Below are 24223 nucleotides of genomic sequence, written 5' to 3' on the forward strand. Positions count from 1 at the left end.
GTGATTACTAGTACACAAACATCTGTAGATGTTCTCTAATTTATAGTTCTGGCAGAGGTATATGTTATTATAACAAAATAAAAACAAAAATTTGGAATTTAACAGGATGAAGTAGACAAAATCTGGTCATACTAACCATTAATAAACTTATTTTCTGTATGTTTTCAATATATTTTGCAGTGCACATAAGTGACATTCGATCTAACCTTGCGCTAAGCAGAGGCATAATCAAGTCATTATTATTTTTCATTACATGTCACAGTTCTGCATATCAGTTTTGCATTTCACTGATATTGACATAAAATTTAAACATTATAATGTATTATTTATTTATTTATTTTCTGCACTATAACATTTAGTGGTTGATCGATATATATCGTCAAAGCCGAGATATCGGCTGATATTTGACTTTTTAAAAATTTTTTATATCGGCATCGGCTGATTCATTTTTCAGCTTGGCCGATGTGTTCGAGTTGGGACTTTTATTTTGACGGCGCTGAGAGCAGCAACACCTGAGCACACGGTGCTCATGCGCTCTCCCTCTTGTTTACTGTCATTGTTAACAGTTCTGTCTAATACAGATAGAATTCTGTCTAATAATCAGATAGAACAGTTAAACAAAGGAATTAAGGTATACAGAAAGTATTAGAACAATTGCTTTTATATTATTAATAATAGAAAGGCAAACATTATAATACTTTCTCGTTTGCCGTCAGCATTAAGCAAATATGCATTTATTTAATTTAAACAAATCTTTAAATGACTAATGAACATTTAATTTCACAAACCTTGCAAACTTGGTCGAATCCAGCTGTGAGATCTTGTGAAGTGCATATCCAGCATGGTCACGTGTTCTCTGCGTGATGGTCAGTCTGTGTGAATTGAATGCTTTAAACTTTATGAATTTGCCCACTGTCATATTCATGCCATTTTCTCTGTGTGCTGTATGCAAAATTAGTCTTACCCTTGCTTTAAAAAAAAAAAAAAAAAAAGGTTCCAATGCACACAAACTTCCCAGAATACTGAGTGCCCTGTTGGTTACAGTGTATATAAATAGGTAATAGGACGTTGATGTAATGATTCAAATCATGAGAAAATATTGCTGAACTTTTTCCATAATACTATTTTGAAAGATTAAATGAAACAATCAGGATTTGCAGTAACTGGTTATTTTTTGTGGTTGTGCAAATGCTGTGGTAACTCATATTTAGAGTTTCTTTAGAATGCAACATCACCACATTTGCCTGACTGTACGTCTGGCACTAAGAGTTTGACAATGGCTGCTTTTAGTAAAGTGACTTTTGAGTTGACCTACGAGGAACTGCTAAAGCGTTGCCTCGGGAAATATGAGCTACTCATCAATGCCCAATCAATGCAGCCGGTGGCTGACTTCAAGGTACGAAAAAAAAAAAACACATCAAGATTGATGTAATTAGGATTTATATTCATCATAATGGAAAAAGACAAAGAAATATGACTTTTCTGATTTTTTATTTTCATTAGATTGACATTCCTGGAGGTCAAAGGTGGTCTGAACACTAAGGATCTGACCAATGCAGTCACAACCATCAGAGCAGACAAAGATGTAAGAAAAAAAATAGGAAATCAACATCTTGCTTGATTGTGTTAACGTTTTGCAATCTTAGGCATAAGTTTTATCCCACTCGAGATCAGCAAACAAAGTGTGATGACTGTAGTAAAAATGGTCTTAATGGCAACCTGATCATTGTGTATGCTGTTGAGAGAAAAAAACTAAGTGGAGATCTGATGGTATGTAGTGCACTTTAAACCGGCTGGAAGACAAATGTGATGATGACCAGAAAGTGTGGCACTTTACAGCAACAGAGTGACATGAATCATTTATTTACACTTAGAGTGTGGAAACTCATTCCTACTAGTCAAATATCATTATTTTTCAGGTATCAAATGACTACTTCATCCACTACTTTGCACCTACAGATATTTAGCGCATTCCCAAAAATGTGGTGTTTATCATTGATGAAAGTGGCTCCATATCGGGCAAAAAAAGAGAGCAGGTGAATTTGTTTTTTCTTCTTGTTTGTTTCTTCTTTGATTTTTACTTGTTGAAGTGTTGAATCTTAAGAGCAACATTATTTTTTCATATAGCTATAGTTTTAGCCAATGAAAGCAATATATTTTAGACTCATTTGGCTATGCTGAGGATTCTGAGTGACCTTGCTGAGAATGACCACTTTGGATTGATCACGTTCAGTGGTAACATTCAAACCTGGAAACATGAACTCCTAAAAGCAACTGAAAGAAATGTTGAAGAAGAGAAGACGTTTGTGAGGAGAATTAGGAGTGGAGGAAGTAAAGTATCCACTGTCTGCTAACTGAACTAAAGCCTTCTAGATTAATAAATGGATGTATGAGGAAAAAATAGCCTTAAGTGAAAATGATGCCTAACTGACATCATTCAGGAGACATATGATCTCCATGGTTTAAGTAGTTGAATAGCCAGATCTTTGACTGTGAAGCAAATTAAAACAAAGAAATTCTATACTTCCACCCTAGTACATATTTGTAACATTTTCTTTCCTTTCAGACACAGACATAAATGCTGCAGTGCTAAAAGCTGTGGACATGATTAACAAATACCCACAAGAGTGATCCGCATCCATCCTGATCCTGTTGACTGATGGAGATCCCACTACAGGCACAAAATAACTGATTCAAACCTGCATGCACTCTTGTATATGTACATAAATATTGCACAGTCATGGCCAAAATGACTGGCAGTGACATATATTTTCACATAATGTGCTGTTACAGTTGTTGTGGTGTTAATTCTCCTAAAGATCCAGGAGCAATTTGGTGACATTTTCCTGGATGATAGATCATAATTTTACAAAGCAAGTATGATAATGAAGTGATCATGACATTGAAATTTTGGATTTGTGGCCAAGCAACTCCCCATAGCTTAATCCAATAGAGAATCTGTGGTCAATCCTCAAAAAGAAACAAGCAGAAACCCAGAAATTGTGATCTATTCCGAGCACCAAGTCAAGAATGGTTTGCCATCATTCAGAATTTGGTCGAGAAGCTGATATCCAGAATGCTAGAGCATTGTCTTTCCGTATACCTCAGAAATTATACAGGTCCTTCTCAAAAAATTAGCATATTGTGATAAAGTTCATTATCTTCCATAATGTAATGATAAAAATTAAACTTTCATATATTTTAGATTCAATGCACACCAACTGAAATATTTCAGGTCTTTTATTGTTTTAATACTGATGATTTTGGCATACAGCTCATGAAAACCCAAAATTCCTATCTCAAAAAAATAGCATATCATGAAAAGGTTCTCTAAACAAGCTAATAACCTAATCATCTGAATCAACTAATTAACTCTAAACACCTGCAAAAGATTCCTGAGGCTTTTAAAAACTCCCAGCCTGGTTCATTACTCAAAACCGCAATCATGGGTAAGACTGCCGACCTGACTGCTGTCCAGAAGGCCATCATTGACACCCTCAAGCAAGAGGGTAAGACACAGAAAGAAATTTCTGAACGAACAGGCTGTTCCCAGAGTGCTGTATCAAGGCACCTCTGTGGGAAGGAAAAAGTGTGGCAAAAAACGCTGCACAACGAGAAGAGGTGACCGGACCCTAAGGAAGATTGTGGAGAAGGACCGATTCCAGACCTTGGGGGACCTGCGGAAGCAGTGGACTGAGTCTGGACTCACTTTTCTTGTATTGGTCGGATGAAATATGCTAATTTTTTGAGACAGGCATTTTGGGTTTTCATGAGCTGTATGCCAAAATCATCAGTATTAAAACAATAAAAGACCTGAAATATTTCAGTTGGTGTGCAATGAATCTAAAATCTATGAAAGTTTAATTTTTATCATTACATTATGGAAAATAATAAACTTTATCACAATATGCTAATTTTTTGAGAAGGACCTGTATATGTCACTGCCAGTACTTTTGGCCATGACTGTACGTGAACTGTTTACATATGAAGTCACCAGCACAGCAAAACGTAAAAAAAAAACATTAAAATATGACGGAGTATACATTCAGCAGTCCAATTTTGCTTCATTGCCATGCATAAAATACCTCTTGATATTTATTGTTTAACAAAAAGGTGAGACCAACCCAGAGAAGATTCAAGAAAATGTGAAAAAGGCGATTGGTGAAAAATTCCCTTTGTACAGTTTGGGATTTGGGTTCGATGTCAGATTTGAGTTCCTGAAGAAATTGTCTTTGGAAAATAACGGTGTTGCTCGCAGGATCTATAAAGTTTCTGATGCCGATCGACAGCTGCAGGTCAGATATTAAAAAATAAATATTTCGGGGGCAGTGACAAGAAAGATCAAGCTTGGGTCATTTTCCAGTGTGCCTTTTGCTTTTCCCAGAGCTAAACATATACATATGTTAAATGTTAAAATGTATTTGCCAAATTTATTAGGGCTTCTATGAGGAAGTGGCCATCCCGCTCTTGACTGATGTCCACCTTAACTACCAAGGGGTGGCCAATTTTACCCAGTCCACTTTCAAACAGTATTACAATGGTTCTGAGATTAAGGTAGCTGGTCAGATTACTGATAACATTTTGGAAAAGTTTCACCACTGAGGTCATTGCTTTATTGGTAAGAACACTACTACTCCTCAAAGACTAACATTTAAAGGGAATAGTTAATTAAAAAAATGTGTAGTTATTTACACAACCGGGTGTCTATCCAACTCGTAAGATGCTGTAAAATAGCTTTTGTTTTGTTATTCATGACATCTCCTTTTGTGTTCAATGAAAAAAACTGCATACAGTTATGGATTGAACTAAGAGTGAGTAAATAATGAACAGAATTGTCATTCTTTGGGTGCATTTTTCTTTTTAAACCTATAGAGGTGCTTGGCCCACTAGGCAATCATTTATTTGTTCCAGAAAAGCACTAAGGTGGTATATCATAGCAGTGTACCTACAGTGGACCTCAGTAGTGTCAGACCTGAACACATGAAAAGATTATGGGCCTTTCTTACAGTGAAGCAGCTACTGGAGAAAATGTGTGTGTGTGTGTGTGTGTGTGTGTGTGTGTGTGTGTGTGTGTGTGTGTGTGTGTGTGTGTGTGTGTGTGTGTGTGTGTGTGTGTGTGTGTGTGTATATTGTGACGAGCGTCCCGATTCCACATCAGCGTCGCCCTGGTATTTCACGAGGAGCACCGGCTCGAGGCTCATCACGGGCTGATCACCCGCACCTGCCTCTCATCAGCCGGGCCTCATATAAACAGCATGCACACAGGAAAAGAGTGAGAAGCCTCTCCACGAGCTAGCACACTGACTCTCCTCACTCTGCCTTCCAGAAAGCAGCCTGTGACCAGAAGACTTTGCCACGAGCACTCCAACGACTCACCTGCACCTGGACCCGAGTAAGAGCACCTTTGCATGCCGAATCACCGTCATCAACCCCGCAACCCTTCACTTTATAATAAAATCCACCCTCCGGGGCTTTACACTTGAGTTTGCTCCTGCGTATTCCTTCCACCCCGCCACAATATATATTTATATACATATACACACACACACACACACACACACACATTCTGATTCTATGTATGTCATAGTATTACAGAATTTTCATGTTCATTTGTTCTCTACACTTCAGGGTGTTTCTAGAAGGCCTGGAAAAAGACTGTAGCGGCACATGTAAACAATCCAAAGACCGCTAAGGAGTTGAGTGGAGGAATGACATTTGTGACACGTTTCTTTGAAAGCTTAAACGTTGTTTTATTTTGTACAGGTTTGTACGGTCAACAAAATATGTGCTCCAGCACTCACCCCATTCTTCCATGTGAACGCGCACACACACAACAGGTGTTTTAACCCACTTAATTAATGACACTCCCATTATCAGTTGGTCACATGACTTTCCAATTACATGGCTCCTACATACCAGCCCCTAATTATTATAAATCAATAATTATATTAAATACACATAGGAGACATTTATAAATACAAGATCAAGTATATAAAGAATATTTTTTAAATCAATCGTAAATGTGCACATTTACAATACATCAATACGGAGTCCTTGTAAAATCCATAGCAGAGTGTCAGCACATAGTGAATTTACCATCGATGTAAGGTGAGAAGTATGTGGTGCGTATGTGATGCGTGTAATAAGTCCATGTCTGTGTTAAAAGTCAAATATCCACCTCTTGCAGAAGGCAGATTTTCGTCACTGGTCTAATCAAACGGTTTGTCTTGGTCTGAAGTCTTACTTGACGAACAAAGCCTTGATTATCTGGAAACGTTTGAATCACTTTTCCAGTTATCCATGAGTTACGAGGTGCTGAGTCATCAACCAAAAGCACAATATCACCTGGAACGAAGTTGCGAGATGGAGATGACCATTTTGCCGCTCTTGCAGTTGAGGCAAGTATTCCTTTGTCCATCGTTTCCAGAACAGATCTGATATATATTGCACCTGTTTCCATCGACGACGAGCATATATATCCTCCTTTTGAAAGATCCCTGGTGGTAATGATGGAGTAGTCTTTAACAGCAGCAAATGATTGGGTGTCAGTGCTTCCAAATCATTGGTGTCAGTAGACTCCTTAGTAATGGGACGCCCATTAATAATGGCTTCAGCTTCACATAGAACTGTATGAAGGCCTTCTTCATCAAGGTTTTGTGTTCTTAAGGTGGCATTAAGTACTTTTCTTACAGACTTAACCATTCTTTCCCATATGCCTCCATGATGGGAACCGGTTGGGGTATTAAAAATCCACTTTATTCCCTTCTGTAGAAGCATGTTGTTGATCCGAGATTGATTCCAGCCTTCAATAGCTTGCCTTAACTCGCGTTCCGCTCCAAGAAAATTTGTACCATTGTCAGATTGCATTTCCAAGACTTGTCCGCGTCTAGCGATAAATCGTCGCAGTGCATTAATAAAGGAATCAGTATCCAACGATTGTACAACTTCAATATGAATAGCACGAATGGCTAAGCATGTGAAGATAACTCCGTATCTCTTCACAACACTTCTCCTGCTCTTAATTTCAAAGGGTCCAAAACAGTCGACTCCGACAAACGTAAATGGAGGTTTATCTGGAGAAACTCTAGTCAAAGGTAGGTTTGCCATCTGTTGATGCCCTGGAGCTGCTTGCAAACGCTTGCAAATCACACACTTGGACAATATCTTCCTTATGGCTATACTGGCACCAGGTATCCAGTACCTCTGATGCAACCTTGACAGCATGTAGTTTCGACCACCGTGACCCACCTCTTGATGTATGTGTCGAAGAATGATGTCTGAGATGTGAAAATCCTTAGCAAGTATAGCGGGATGTTTTGTCTCTTCGGGCATAACTGCCCTACTCAAACGTCCGCCAACTATTAAAACTCCATCTTCAAGGATAGGATTAAGCAGAGTATTTCTTTCTTTGGCAGTGACGAATTACCGCTAATTCAGCTCTCTTTAGTTCTACCACAGAAAGCTCACTTTTGTCACATTGTGCCTTGATTTTCTCCATTTCCTCCTTCAAATGTTGTCTTTGTTGGTTTTCATCCATGCAAGATTGTATTAAAGACATACTCAGTGCTTTCCTCTTTTGACTTAGATTGAACAGCAATTGCTTAAATCTGAGGATCCAAGCCACCGACCTCTTCAAATGGATCCACGAGGAGAAATACTGGATGAAGTACGTTGTGACATCCTTATTCTCTTCTATTTGTACAGCATTGACTGTGACACTTGCTTTTATCTCTGGATCATCTGGTGAACATTCCCCCTGGTCAATAGGATTAACTGGCCACTCCTGTTCAGGCAAAAGAAGAAACTTAGGTCCAAGCACCCAATTCTTGTTCTTCAGGAATGATTCCACTCTCAAACCTCTAGAAGCTATATCTGCTGGATTCATTGCAGTATTCACATACCGCCATTGTGATGATCGAGACACCTTAAGGATTTCCGAAACTCGGTTAGCAACAAAGGTACGGTACCTAGAGACTTCGTTTTTGATATATTTAAGTACAGAAGTACTGTCAGTCCAGAAGACAGAGTCTTGAAGGTCCATGCACAGTTCTAATCTCCACAATGAATCCATTCGACTTGCCAGTGTTGCAGCAATGAGTTCCATTCGAGGTATAGATACTAGCTTCAAAGGAGCTACTCTAGCTTTCCCCATTACAAAGGCGACATGTGCTTGTGAGTCAACATTATGCAAAAGCAGATATGAAACTACTCCATAACCATCTTCACTTGCGTCGGAAAAGTGGTGTAATTGTGCTGTGCCCACCTCGCTGAAATCCATTGGTTTAAAGCATCTATCGATTTTGAAGCTTTCCAATTCATGCAATCCATCCAACCACTTGATCCACTCCTGAGCATTTGAAGCAGGAATAATTTCATCCCAGCCTATTTTCTTCCTGCACAGATCTTGCAAGATCTTTTTTGCATATAAAATCACAGGAGACAGGATTCCTAAAGGATCATAGACAGAACTCATGGTAGCCAGGATCCCTCTTTTGGTCAGAGGTCTTTGCTGCAGCACAATCTTAAACTTGAAGGCATCAGATTGTATGCACCATTGAACTCCCAGGACTCTTTCCACTGGAAGTAAATCTTGTTCCAAGTCCAAATCCTTCTCATTTTTTGCTCTGAATTCCTCTGGGATTTTTGCCAGAACATTTCGATTATTACTCATCCATTTTGTCAATGAAAACCCTCCTTTTGCACAAATAGCAACAAGGTTGTGATAAAGAGAAACGGCCTCTTCCTCTGATTTTACTGACAACAGACAGTCATCCACATAAAAACAATGCAAGATTGCTTCGGTAACTTCCTTGCTGAAGTCTTTGTTGTCTTCGGCACACCTTCTGAGGGCAAAATTGGCACAACTGGGTGATGAAGTAGCTCCAAAGAGATGCACAACCATACGATGCTCAACCATATTTCTCGTAAGGTCACCATCAGGCCACCAAAGAAATCTCAGCATATCTGCATCATCTTTTGGCACTCTCACCTGATGAAACATGGCTTCGATATCAGCTGTGATCACAACTCTTTCCTTCCTGAATCTGGATATCACTCCGATCAATGAACTTGTGAGATCCGGACCCTGTAACAGTTGGGTATTTAAAGATATACCTCGAAATGAAGCACCACAATCAAAGACGACCCCGAAGATTTCCCTTTCATGGGTGATGGACACCGTGATGGGGTATGTACCATACCTTCCCGTCGCTACGTCTTAAGTCCTCCTTTGGCACTCTTTCTGCATAACCTTTAGAGATAAGGTCTTTCATGAAAACAGAATATTCAGAATAAAATGAAACATCCTTTTTCAACCTTTTCATTAGGTTCAGAGCACGCTGTTCAGCAATTGTCCTGTTGTCTGGCATACAAACGTTTTTCTTCCTCAAAGGTAAGCCAATAGTATAATGACCGTTTACAAGCTTTAATGAGTTTGTTACCATCTCAATGAATTTGTGATCTTCTCTTGAAAACCCAACTTGTTCGTTTTTGTTACACTCAGGAAAATCAACCTTGAATTGTTGCTGCCAAAGCTCTCCCAAATTTGAAATAGAAATCCGGTTGACCGTAACGTCAGGACACTCAAAGGCAGACTGGTCACCACCATCTCCTCTTAGTGGACCATTTACTGTCCATCCCAACCTGGTTTTAATTGCATATGGTCCGTTGTTGACACTGCAGATCACTTGAATCGGCTCCATAACCCTTGGGGCATTGATTCCTATAAGCAATTCAACATCAGAGTCGATTTCAGGTAGAGACACACAATTCAGATGTGGCCATCCCTGCAGATCCTTTTGTTTTGGGATGTTTCCACTGTGCACGGGCATAGTATTTTGAGTATAAGCATCGGGCAACTCCCAAAAGTCATCTTTGTTCAAACCAGACACCTCTAATCCAGAAACAACATGGGTAGTTGTAACTTTCTCCTGCCCCATAGTACGCAAGAGAATATTAGTCTTTTTACCTGAAAGACCAAGTCTATTCATCAACGCAGGTGTACAAAATACTGCGGAGCTACCTTGATCCAGAAAAGCGTAAGTAATCAAAGTCTTATTGCCTTTTTTAGATTTCACTTGCACAGGAACTACGGAAAGTTTACATTCAACTTCACCAGCCCCAATAAATCCACTGGACTCAACAGATTCTGGAGCACTGCCCATTACAGTGTCTGTTTGTCTCCTGACAGGTTTTAAATCGGTCTCCTTGTCTCTTGGGTAAATGTGAAGTATACTAGGGTGTTTAAGATTACATACTTTGCATGAAAGGCGATCTCTACAATCTCTACTGATGTGCCCTGTGCACATACAGCCAAAACAAACGCCATTCTCTTTTAAGAATGCAATCTTCTCACTATGACTCCTCTTTTTCAATAGAGGGCACGACTCCAGAGCATGTCCACATCTGCAAAACAAACAATTCTTGTTGCTGGGTGAAACTATTTCTTTTTTGTTGGTTCTAATTTCTGATTTCCTTTCCATTGCTGTAACGGTAGTAGCAAAACTGCTTCTTTTAGATTTAAGATAAGACTGAGGCTTGCTTTTGTTCAACAATTTACTACCTGTAAATGCTTGACCATCCTGTATGTCTCCGAAAACTGGATCAGTCATTATCTTTACTTGTCTTTCGACGAAGTTAACAATGTCGCCGAAGGTAGCTCTTTGTTGGACAGCTTCTTGCAATTCACAGACTTCGGATCTCCATTTTTCCCTCAATTTGAATGGTAATTTCTTCACCACTGTCAACATATTCGTGGCTGTATCCAACTCGTGAAAATACTGAATATCTTCCATGGAGTTACAACAGCTTCTTAAGAACAGACTATAATCCTGTAAAGCTCTGACATCTTCACTTTTGATACTCGCCCATGAAAGAGCCTTTTCCATATAGGTAGATGCAATTATATACTGGTCACCAAAATGCTCTTGTAGTAAACCTTTGGCTCTTAAATACCCACGGTCGGCAGGCATATGCTGGCAACTTTTTATAATCTCCTTTGGATGACCCCTGGTATATTGTTCAAGAAAGTATAAGCGATCGCTAGGACTTTCAGTTTTAAGCTCCACACAACTTTCGAAGGATTTCATAAAGGCATGATATTGCAGAGGGTTTCCATCAAACACTTGAATTTCCCTTTTAGGCAAAGATGACAAACACTGCTGTTGAATCAGTAACGATGTTATTTAATTTTGTTTATCCAAAATATGGAGAACTTGATCAGTATTTCCTGGACCAGTATTCACAGAACCCGTTGGATTTGTTTTACTTAATTTTGATATTTTCTGGGAATAAATTGTGTTAGAAACATTCCCCTTTGGCTTGGCACCTTCATTGCCACCACCCATAGAAGAAACAATTTGTTGTGTCTCAGCTCTAGGAGTAAATGAATTTGCATCAGCATTGAGTGTCTGTGTTGCCTGTTGTCCTTTATCAAAGTAGGAATTCATTCCATCAGAATGATGAGTCATGGCGCTTTTACCATGATGCACACTAGAACCTTTAAGCACTTTCACCATAGTTGCAGCAATCTCCATTCGCAATTCAAAATCCTCTTTCTGTTTCCTTAAGTTCTGTTCCTTTTCCTCAATTGAGTGTTTTTCCTTCATTAAATTTTGACGTACCAACAAAGCTGCGATATCAGCCTCTGCCTTAATGCGAGCTGAAGTTGTTGTTGATGTGGTTGAACGTCTTGTGGCAGCACTACGTTGACTTGATCCTTTACTTCCAACGTTAGAAATACTGTCACTTGGGTTTATGTCATCTTGATTCTCCATGGAAATTTGATACACTTTCTGGGTTTTTGGATCATTCGAAGTGCATTCCGCTGTTTTCAACTGTTGATCCTGGTTATCATCACTTGACTTTTCAATTCCATTTATCCATTTATTGGTCTCTTTTATAAATTCATCACTGTGTTTATAGATGTTTGAAAACCACTCATTTTGTTTGATTTGCTCGTCAATTGGCAATAATGGGATCACTGTATCATGAAGCTTGACTGTCTCTTTAAAAGTTTGCTCCAAAGTTTCAAGTTCAGACTGTACGGCTGAAATGTTCTCATTTTTCAGCATGAGTTCTTTGATGGCTGGTATAAAACTTTTAATCACATTTACATTTCTTTTTCGTTCTTTTTGAAGTTGCTCAAGTTTATAAGTCAAAGCCTTTGCTGTGAGGTGAACTTTTCTTTTACATTTGTCCTGTTCAAGTTCAACATCTGCACCAGTTTCAATTTCACTCATGACTGAATCACGCACACAGCGCGTCTAAATACGGCGCGCTTAGACACTTCCCAAAACAAGCGAACACAACACAAAACAACGCATAGCAATGGATTCCTCAATTCCAATAGATTCGCAAAGCCCAGCAGTCTAACCAACGATTCGTCTAACCAACGATTCATCAAACCAACGATTCATCAAACCAACGATTCATCTAACGTTAACCAACGATTCATCAAACCAACGATTCATCTAACCAACGATTCATCTAACACAACAACCGCGCTGCATAAATCGTAAACGAACTGCAAACTGCCAAACCATTTCGAATCATCCGCAAACACAAGCAAATTCGTAAGAACCCAATGTCCTACCAGTTCAACTGCAGCAAACATATCCGAAGTTATCGGTCCTGTTGCTTTGAACGTCCAATTGTGTGATGATTGTTAGCAGCAAACATATCCAAAGACGTCGGTCCTGTTGCTTTGAAAGTCCAATGTGCTAATCTCCTTTAGTCAGCGCTGCGCAGCCTGCATTTCCTTTCCTTCCAGTCAAAGCGTGAGTGAGGGCCTGTTCCTTGAATCCAAAGTAGACGCTTTCACGTTCTCAAACAAACAATTTTGTTGACTAACTTGTAGCGGCACATGTAAACAATCCAAAGACCGCTAAGGAGTTGAGTGGAGGAATGACATTTGTGACACGTTTCTTTGAAAGCTTAAACGTTGTTTTATTTTGTACAGGTTTGTACGGTCAACAAAATATGTGCTCCAGCACTCACCCCATTCTTCCATGTGAACGCACACACACAACAGGTGTTTTAACCCACTTAATTAATGACACTCCCATTATCAGTTGGTTACATGGCTCCAATTACATGGCTCCTACAAAGACAATGCAAAGAAACACACCCTTGATCTTTCCTCTGAAGTACAAATTTGTCACACCGCTTACCTCAATGGTGGTTACCAAGCCCTAGGATGAGGAAATGCAAGTTGCCCACAAACCCAAGGAGGGAGAGGAGCCAAAAAGGCATTCATACGGAGGAAATAAGATATATGCAAGATCAAATGAAGAAAAAGCGCTTTAGGATATTTATTTGTTTATCAGGATAATCTTTATGCCATGATATTTTGCTTATGAGCATTATTTCTCTTGTTTAGCAAGAAGACAAATGTCCGTGCCCAGTCATCCAGGTCCACAGATATTTACTCTTTACTGCATTCCCAACATTTTACCACAAATTAAATAAATATAAAAACTTCATGTAGTAAATTTTTGTGACTTTGTCACTTATCAGTTGTTATGTAATTGTTTAGAGGTTTGGGTTCAGCAAGATTTAATTTTATTCAACAAGGACACATGAAATTGAGCAAAGGTGATAGTAAAGATACCTTTTTTTTATTCATCAATTTACTATTCATGAAATAATACTGAAAAAAAGTCTTGTCATCGCAGGAGTAAATTATATTTTAAAATATATTACTCTTGCAACCCAAACGTTATTTCTAAAGCACTTTGAACAAGTGAGATCAAGGAACCAAGAGATGTAACTGATTATTTGAACGCAACAGAAAACTGTTTTACATATAAAAATATTTAATATTTTACGAAAATGTTTACTCAAATTTCAAACAAATAAATGCAGCCTTGGTGAACATAAGGACTTCTTTCAAAAATATAAAAAATTCTTACCAACGCCAAACTTTTGAACATTTGTGTACATGTATTGTAAAGGAATATATTATGGAAAACAAAACAAAATATGCTGTTGCATGCTATTGCATATGCTTTCATTTGTTGGAAAGTAGTGTCTGATGTGTCTTTTCCGTATTGCAGTTAATAGGATTCTTGCCTCCAGCAGTGTAAAGAGACATGGTACTGTACATAACTTTTTCTTTTTCTGTTATTTCATTTCATGTAAAATTGAAGTCCCCACTCAAACCTATTTCTGAGTCCCTGAGCCCAAATAGATGAATGAGACCCCCTATGCTGCGCCTATACACAATGGAAGGTGTCAGTGTATTCGAATATGTTAAAGAATATTAAATAAATGATTATAGCTGTTATACTACTAGCTGTACTATTATAGCTGTCTTGTTTTTCCAGACATTTTTAAGAGTTCAGTTTAAATAACTTCAATGATTTTGGTACATCTTTTATCACTGAACCTAGCACATTGATTTGTTTGCCATATAGTTAACAATTTTGTCAAATATGAATTGATTTTTCATCAGATTCAGATTCATACTGTAACAAAGAGGCTGAGGCAGAATGTGAATCCATTTGCAGGAGTTTATTAAAGGAAGATCGTACAATCAGAATCGTGTTACCAGGCAATGTGTCAGTACCGTTAGGGCAGTCCGATCTTTCAACATACACAGGGGTTATCCAGTAAGCAGAGACGAGTAGGCAGGCGAACAGGTCAAACGCAGACATCAGTCCAATCAAGCAATTTATCTAAAGGGGCAATCCAAGAGACGTGAACGAGATAACAGGCAGTATCGTGATCAAACAGGCAGTCAGAATACTCACAAGGAAAACGCTCGGTAAGGCAGGTTAACTAGCAATACTTCACAATGAAGTGACATGCTAGCACATGTTAAATAGTCCTGTAGAAGCAGAGGGAGTGGTGAACAGTCAATACTCTGGTTAGGGCTCCCTCTGCTGGCGTGGCATTACAGAATCCCCCTCCCTAGGAGCGCCTCCTGGCACTCTGCGCGGACATCCCTGTGGTCGTGGAGCTGGTCGATCGGGTCTGGCTCGATGGAGGTCCTCCGTGAGAGACGGATCCAGAATGTTGCTGGTGGCTACCCATGTACTCTCCTCAGGTCCATAGCCCTCCCAGTCCACAAAATATTGGAGCTGACCCCCTCTCCTTCTTGAGTCCAGTAATTCCTTGACCGTGTAGGTCAGTGCTCCATCAATGTCCAGTGGCGGTGGTGGCTCTTGAGCCTCATGATTGGGGTCAGCATCCGTGTGGACAGGTTTCAGCAGTGAGACATGGAAGGAGGGAGAGATACGGTAATTAGCAGGAAGCTCTAATTGGTACGTGACTTCATTGATTCTTCTTAGATTTTTGAAAGGGCCAACGTATCTTGGGCTGAGCTTCCTGCTTGGTAGCCGCAACTAGAGATCCCGTGTTGAGAGCCAGACCAGTTGTCCTGGTTGGTAGGATGGATGTGGTCGACGTCGCTTGTTAGCCTGAAGTTCTTGTACTCTGACAGCTCGTTGTAGGTGGATGTGAGGACTGTCCCACACCCTCTCGCTCCGACGAATCCAGTCATCCACAGCGGGGACTGATGATGGTTTGCCAGACCATCGATGCTGTTCTCTGCTGCAATAGGACCGTAGGTATCTGCCTAGTTCCTGATTCAGGCGTTCCACCTGACCATTGGCTTGGGGATGATAACCAGAAGTGAGACTGATGTTGATATCCAGCTGTTTGCAGAATGCTCTCCATACTTGGGATGTAAACTGGGTACCTCTGTCACTGACTATATCCTCCGGGATTCCATAGTTCCTGAACACGTGGTGGAACATAGCCTGTGCCGTCTCCATGGCGGTGGGGAGTCCTCTTAAGGGGACTAACCGGCAGGACTTGGAGAATCTGTCAATAATAACAAGGATTGTCGTAAAACCATGGGACAGCGGTAAGTCGTTAACAAAGTCTTTTGAGAGATGAGACCAGGGACCTTGTGGAATGGGCAGAGGTTGCAGGAGTCCAGAGGGTAATTCCTTGGGAGTCTTAGATTGAGCACAAACCTGACAAGCTTTGACATGATTAGTGACATCCTTGGACATTGAAGGCCACCAGAATGAGTTACGTACCAGGTGTAGAGTGCGGGAGATACCTGGGTGGCCAGAGCTGACTGAGGAGTGGACCCACTGAATGACTCTGGGGCGCAGACTTTGTGGAACGTAATGGAGGTTAGGAGGGCAATTGGTAGGCGCTGGATCTTGGATCTTGTTCCGTTGGATCTCCTCCATAATATCCCAAGTAATTGGGGCAATGATTACTGATGGAGGAAGAATGTATTCGGGGGTTTTGTTGTCCATGAGGAGATCATACTGCCTGGATAGAAAATCGACCTTACTGTTTTTGATTCCTGGGCGATAAGTTACTGAGAATTGGAAGCGTGTGAAGAGGAGGGACCATCGAGCTTGGCGAGGGTTGAGTCGTTTTGCACTTTTAATGTACTATAGGTTTTTATGATCTGTAATCACCTGGAAGGGGTGGACTGCTCCCTCAAGCCAGTGCCTCCATTGCTCTATTGCTGCTTTCATAGACAGGAGTTCCTTATTCCCCACATCATAGTTTTGTTCAGCTGCCGTTAACTTTCTGGAAAAGAATGCACAAGGGTACAGTTTACCCGGTTGTCCATGGCGCTGGGAGAGTACGGCTCCAATGCCTGAGTCCGAGGCATTTACTTCCAATATGAATGGTAAGTTGGGGTCAGGGTGCTTGAGGATAGGAGCCGTGGTGAATTTATCTTTTAAGAGGTTGAATGCTTGGGTAGACTCCTCACTCCACCTGAGTTTGGAAGGTTTACCCTTGAGGAGTGATTTCAGTGGTGCTGCAACCATGCTGTAATTTCTAATGAACCTTCTGTAGAAGTTAGCAAATCCCAGGAATCTCTGAAGCTCCTTGATAGAGGAAGGTTGGGGCCATTCCGTTACTGCCTTGACCTTGGCTTCATCCATCTTAACACCCTAATGACTAATGTGATAACCCAGGAATGATGTATGCTTGACGTGAAACTCACATTTCTCTGCCTTGACGTAAAGGTGATTCTTCAGAAGCCGAGTGAGGACGGTCTTGACATGGTCAACGTGTTCTGCCTCAGACTTGGAGTAGATGAGAATGTCATCAATGTAAGCAATTACGTACTGGTTAAGCAGGTCCTGGAAGACCTCGTTTATGAAGGACTGGAAGACAGCGGGTGCGTTGGCAAGTCCATACGGCATGACCTGATACTCATAGTGCCCTCTAGTGGTGAGGAAGGCAGTCTTCCACTCGTCGCCCTCCTTGATGCGAATGAGGTTGTATGCACTTCGTAAGTCTAATTTGGTGTAAATCCTTGCTTCACGGAGCTGTTCCAGAGCTGAAGGGACCAATGGTAAAGGATAGCGGAATTTTATCATGACGTTGTTAAAGTCCCCGATAATCAATACAGGGCCTGAGTCCTCCGTCCTTTTTCTCCACAAAGAAGAACCCTTCTGCAGCTGGAGAAGTGGAAGGTCGGATGAGTCCTGAACTCAGGGCCTCCTCAATATAATCCTCCATGGCTTGGGATTCTGTACGAGACAAGGGATAAACACAACTCTAGGGAGGCATGGCATTGGGGAGTAAATCAATACTACAGTCCCAAGGACGATGAGGTGGTAGCTGTGTTGCCTTAGTTTTGCTAAAAACCTCAGCCAGGTCATCATAACGGGGGAATATTTACAGTCTTGGTACTCGAGGGACTTTCAACACTGGTGATACAGCAAGGTTGGGGAACTGACGAGAAGCAATGACTTTCACAAAAGGCTGACCACTTGGTCAACTCACCCTGATGCCAGGACAGGATGGGGTCGTGAATGGACAGCCATGGGAATCCTAGGATGACTTCATGATTAGGTGAATTAACGACATAGAAGGATATGGACTCCTGATGAAATAACCCCACTTTCAAGCTAAGTGTTTTAGTTTGTTTAGTTATTCCAGTTCCGATTGCTGTGTCGTTGATGGCTTTGATCTTGATGGTGGGTTACATGGTTGGAAGGGTAAGTTATACTTCTAGACGATATCTTCATGAATGAGATTTAATGCAGCTCCGGAATCGATCATTGCTGTTAATGAGATGGACAGCTCTTCAGTTTTCAAGGTAAGGGGAAGTTTGAAGGATTGATTATTAGGTATAGACAAGTGTTCCATATTTACCAGAATGGGTTTCAGGGACTTGTGTGGACAACTCTGGCAACGATGGCCTGGTTCACCGCAGTAGAAAAAGAGACTGATGGCATCGCTGTGCTCGTTCACTTTCAGAAAGTTTGGTATAGTTGACTTGCATGGGTTCTTCAGGCGTTATAGTTTTATTTACAGTCGTGGTAACAGGCGGTATTTCCTTCATATACTTTCCTCGCGGAGTCTGTCTCATCAAATTATCCATCCTAATTGCAAGCATGACGAATTCAGTAAACGATGAATTTTCTCCTTTACATACGAGCTCTGCCTGGAGATCCGTGTTGAGGCTTCTCTGGAATACAGCCTTCAGGGAAACGTCAATCCACCCACTCTGAGCAGCAAGGGTGCGAAACAAGATGGCGTACTTGGCAGCTGTTCGGTTTCCTTGCGACATTTGTAGAAGTTGAGTTGATATATCCTTGCCCCCTGCGGGATATTCAAACACTTCTTGGAGTTGTTGCAGGAAATAGTCAAAGGATCGTCTGAATCTCATGTCAGTATCCCAAACAGCTGCAGCCCAGTCAATCGCCTTCCCAGACAACAAGGACATCATGACCGCACATTTCTTTCCGTCAGAATTAAACTTGTCCTCCTGATTGTCGAAATTAATCTTTACTTGACGAACAAAGCCTCGACATCTATCAGCAGACCCATCTAATTTATCTGGTAGGGTGAAACTCACCGCTCTAGGCGTGGTTGCTGGAATTGAATGGATGTAGCTCGTCAAGTGCTCGTTGACTGCTTGAAGTTTACTCAACTGATCTTGGTACCCCTTTAAGACTTCACTTTGATAAGCGAACGCCGCTTGCATGTTAGAAACTTCCGCTGGATTCAGTTGAGGCGAAGTATTCTGTAACGAAGAGGCTGAGGCAGAATGTGAATCCATTTGCAGGAGTTTATTAAAGGAAGATCGTACAATCAGAGTCGTGTTACCAGGCAATGTGTCAGTACCGTAAGGGCAGTCCGATCTTTCAACATACACAGGGGTTATCCAGTAGGCAGAGATGAGTAGGCAGGCGAACAGGTCAAACACAAACATCAGTCCAACCAAGCAATATATCCAAAGGGGCAATCCAAGAGACCTGAACGAGATAACAGGCAGTATCGTGAATACTCACAAGGAAAACGCTCGGTAAGGCAGGTTAACTGGCAATATTTCACAGTGAAGTGACAGGCACATGTTAAATAGTCCCAAACAGGAAATGACTGTAGAAGCAGAGGGAGTCAATACTCCGGTGAGGGCTCCCTCTGCTGGCGTGGCGTTACACATACCTACTTTCAGCCATATTAAAATTACCAATTACGACCCAGAAACCTCTGACAACCTCTCCTCCATGTATGTGGGCCTTGTGTGTATTCATTTCATATAGTGCAGTATCTTGTAAAGTATATGGCATCATATGTCCCTATTTTGATTCCTTCATTTGCTTTTTGTCATTCAGTGTGGAGCATTAGGATATTGAAATCTTCTGGTAATGCTAAGCGACTTTGTTATGATGTTCCTGTTGCTCAGAAAGTCAGACTCCAACAGAATGTCCTATCAGGTCAGATATCCATTCTAGTACAGTTTGTTTTATAAACAGTAATATTCCACTTCTTTCACTTGTTCATGTGTATTTAAGCTGTGTAATGTTTGTCTATAATCAGAGTTCTCTAATGAAATTAACTACACCGATTGGCAGGAAACCGTGAATTCCTCATCAGGAACTTGAGCTGTGTCGAAAACGCTTTGGGGAACGCGTTTAGCGTGAGCGACTCTGAATATCATATCCAATCTGTCTTATAGAAGAGCGTAACGTCACGGGCGGGGTGACGTAAGCGACCAGGAAGCTATAAAGGCACGAGTCGCGCAGCTGGCTTCTAGTGATGGGAAGTTCGATTCTTTTCTGCGAACCGGTTCTTTCGGACGGTTCGATTCAATAAACCGGTTGAAAAAAACGGTTCAGCGGTTCTTTTACGCTCGACGTAATGATGTCATTGGCGATATATTCAAATATATAAAGTCAGTAATCAACTTTAGTCAGTAAAAAAACTCATAATCATGAAACGTTTACAATTAAGTTTTGCAACAACGCACCCAAATACAGTAACAAATAATGGGCATAGGAGGATTTAAGTGTTGAAGATATAAAGTAAATAAATTAGGTGTCATCAGCGCCAAAACCATGATCCACTTACTATACATAATCCATTGCTATGTATTTGTTATTAAATGAACTTACGTTTCGCCAGACTGCCCTTGATTCAAGCCCTCTGTTTACCCGTGCTCATAATATTAGCACAGAATCAGTTCAGAATCAATCACCAAAAGAATCAGTTCGGTTCAGACGCGCTGTGAGTCAGTCGGTTTGATGCTGAATCACGCACGCGCAGTATCATCAGCTCCTCGGTTCTCGAATCAGACGCGTCCGAAAGAAACGGTTTTCAGTTCAGTGTACTGATGATACGAAAACCGATGCAACCGGTTCTTGACTCGAGAATGAGAATCGCTCCAAACGGCACGTGCTGCAGTTCAGTATCATCAGCTGCTCTAATCGTGTTCATGTTCTGTTTACTACAAACTCAATTTGTGAATGTGTCATCATTAACTATAAATACAGTACACATATTTCATAAATCATCCCTTATTCCTATTAAACATCGAGTCTTTAGAGTCTTAATTATTGTCCAACTTCCCTGAAAACTCCTTTGGGCTATACATTATCTACAATATACAGTTTAGAACCATTCATCTTTAAAAAAGAAAAAAGCAAAATAAAATAAAGTTATTTTATCATACTTTCTGATGTTTAACAAAAAATATTTTTTTTTTAACTAAAATGGTTTATTATTAGGGAGTGTCAGTCACGTTAAAGTTAACATCTTAAGTAATTTGTGGATTAATGCTTATTGGAGACGCGAACCATTTCAAATGATTCAGTTCGATTTGGTGAACTGGTTCAACCGGTTCACCAAGAAGAACCGGTTAAATTGAATGATTCGTTCATGAATCGGACATCACTACTGGCTTCAGCTTCGCGTATTTCAGCAAGCGCTCTGTGTGTGCATGTCATTCTGTCTTGTCAGTCTTATTTATTGTTGTTTGTCACTATTAGCTCCTCAAAGAGTAAGCAATAGTCAAAGAGCAAAGCTAAGACGAGACATCTGAAAGGCGAATCCAGATCGCGTTTCAGATTGTGTGTTCATCATGAGTGGGAATACACGGTCTGTGCGCGGTCTGCCTGGGATTGAGGCACTTGAGGGAGCTGACTTCCTGCACTGGTACAAGCCAGTGTGGACACTTCGATCCCGGAGGACTCTCTTGAGGGGGAGTCCTTGCCAGCGTTCCTCGCGGTGCCAGTCCCGCTTTCGCCGAGGCGGAGCGGAGCGGCGCCTGCACTCGCTGGGATCGCAGATAAGATCTGCTGGAGGGTATGGAGACGGGCGCGTCCCTATCTCCTACCTCACCGGCCAGATCTGCCCGATCTCCGGGTTCGGAAGCCCGAGTGTTGCGGTCCTTCCCCCCGAGTGACGCACGGCCTTTTTTTCTCCAAGGAGATTGAAACGGAGGGCGTTGATGAGCTCGCAGTTGCACAAACATAAGCTGCATAAACATCAGTTGCACAGACAAACAGTTACACAAGCATCAGTTTCACAAGCATATTATGCATATTACCTACAAGGATGAGATGTTGCGGGTATTCAACCGTTCGGCCCATGGAGGAGGCTTCCCGCTTGCTTTCTTCACTCCGCCAGGGAGGTCGATCCGTGGTGGATTACTCCATAGAGTTCCGTACTCTCTCGACCACCAGCGGTTGGAACGAGACAGCCATTGCGGCTCGCTTTCTGGAGGGACTTAGCGCTCATGTCAAAGATGAAGTCATTGCCCGGGAGCTCCCTACGGATCTCGACCCACTCATTGATCTCGCTATCCGGGTGGAGAAAAGATTTGATCTTCTCCACCGCGTCAGAGGCGCTGACTCCACCTCCTCTTCTTTGGTTGCAGCGTCTTCTCCCCCCATCTCCATTCCTGTTCCAGAGCCTATTCAGCTCGGCGGTCTGCGTATCTCTGCCAAGGAGAGAGAACGACGCCTCGTCAATCGCCTCTGCATGTACTGTGGAGCTGCCAACCACTTTGTTTCGAGCTGCCCCGTAAAAGCCAACGCTTGCCAGTAGAAGAGGGGGTACTGCAAGCGCGACTTCCTGGATCTCCTCGTCCACGTCCTGCACAACCGTTTCGATAACTTTGAGCTGGGCTGGTACCACTGTTTCATGCAAGGCTTTAATAGACTCAGGAGCTGAGGAAAATTTCCTCGATGAAGCTTGGGCTCGAAGACAAGGTATTCCTTTGAGGAGCCGTAAACAGACCACACCCCTTTTTGCCTTAGATGGTAGCCCCCTGCCCAGTATCGATCTTCAGTCTATCCCTTTAGCTCTAACTGTTTCAGGAAACCATCATGAGACTCTTTCCTTTTTAGTTTTTCATTCCCCCTATTCCCCGGTAGTTCTAGGTCACCCCTGGTTAGTCAGACACATTCCCCACTTTGATTGGTCCTGTAATAGTATTCTTTCATGGAGCCTGTCTTGTCATGTCAATTGTCTGTTATCCGCTAATCCTTCTGTTTCCCCTGTCTCTGTTTTTCAGGAGGAGCCGGCTGATTTGACTGGGGTTCCAGAGGAATATCATGATCTGAGGGCGGTCTTTAGTCGGTCACGGGCCACTTCTCTTCCTCCACACCGTCCCTATGATTGCAGTATTGATCTGTTATCCGGCACTTCGCCTCCTCGTGGTAGTTTGTATTCTCTAACGGGTCCTGAACGCAAGGCGCTTGAGAGTTATCTGTCTGAGTCGTTAGCCGCCGGCACTATTGTCGCTTCTTCTTCGCCTGCAGGTGCGGGGCTTTTCTTTGTGAAGAAAAAAGACTGCTCTCTTTAACCCTGTATCGACTACCGGGGGCTTAACGAAATTACCGCTAAGAATCGTTACCCCTTGCCGCTTATGGCATCCACGTTCGAGCTTTTACAGGGGGCGAGGGTCTTCACTAAGTTAGATTTGCGTAACGCGTATCATCTAGTCCGCATTAAGGAAGGGGACGAATGGAAGACCGCTTTCAATACCCCACTAGGGCACTTTGAATATCGGGTTCTTCCGTTCGGCCTCGTCAACGCACCTGCAGTCTTTCAGGCATTAATCAACGATGTACTGAGAGACATGCTTAACCCTTTAGGACCTAAAGCTAAAATTGACCGTTTTCACTCATTTTGGTTCTTTGAGTATAAAATTATAACATAATGTGGTATCTTCAAGTGTAAGGTGTCATTTTTTTCAGAAAATTATAGGCTTTCAGGAAATTACAGTTATTGTACATTATTTTCTTTAATGAGTTAGTAAATAGAATTTAAATAGACCAAAAAATTTAAAACGGGAAGAAATTGTACTGGTTTTTATTTAGAAAAATCTGAAAACTCATGATCGAAAGAATCTAATGCCTCAATCTTGAAAAAGGAACTATAATACATATACAATTCTTTTTGAGACACTGGATTGCACAGTTTTCATTCAGCCATTTGTTGTACTCCAGTTCTCCAGGCGTTTTTGGATCCTTCAATCCAGTCATTTAAATGTGGTGCTCTCTGAAGCATTTCCTGTCTAACTGCAAGCATAGTCCCACATCACATTCCTGGCACTTCCATGGGGTGCTCCTTGTGCATCGTATGCAATTCTGTGAAAGGTCTTGAGTATCACTCACAGGAACAGGCAGATGATCGCATCTCTCTCGAGCTGCCATCCAGGGGAACACCTGTGAGCAGAGCAGCTAGCAGCTCCTGAAAGTTTTGCCGTGTCATGAGCTTATCATGGTGGATGGCACACAGCTCTTTGTGTAAAATGAAGCTGTTGGTCACTGCAATGTCCAGGAAGTGCTGGAAAATGGTCACTTACGACTTGTTTTATGGGGCACCGACTTTGTTCTGAGCATCTTGTTGGAGGTGTCAAGTCCCCCCATGTACTTATTGTACAGCTACAGCTGCGACCACGGCCCCGGCCCCTGTGAGATGGTGTTGTGTTCGATGTAGATGG

General features: G+C 41.6%; 1 pseudogene; it reads left to right on the forward strand.

The window, feature by feature from the left end:
- The first annotated feature begins 1276 nt into the window (after positions 1 to 1276).
- Positions 1277 to 14127, forward strand: LOC132126232 (inter-alpha-trypsin inhibitor heavy chain H3-like; annotated as a pseudogene).
- The last annotated feature ends 10096 nt before the right edge of the window (positions 14128 to 24223 follow it).

This window comes from Carassius carassius, chromosome 44 (genome assembly GCF_963082965.1).
Source record: "Carassius carassius chromosome 44, fCarCar2.1, whole genome shotgun sequence".
Taxonomy (NCBI): Eukaryota; Metazoa; Chordata; class Actinopteri; order Cypriniformes; family Cyprinidae; genus Carassius; species Carassius carassius.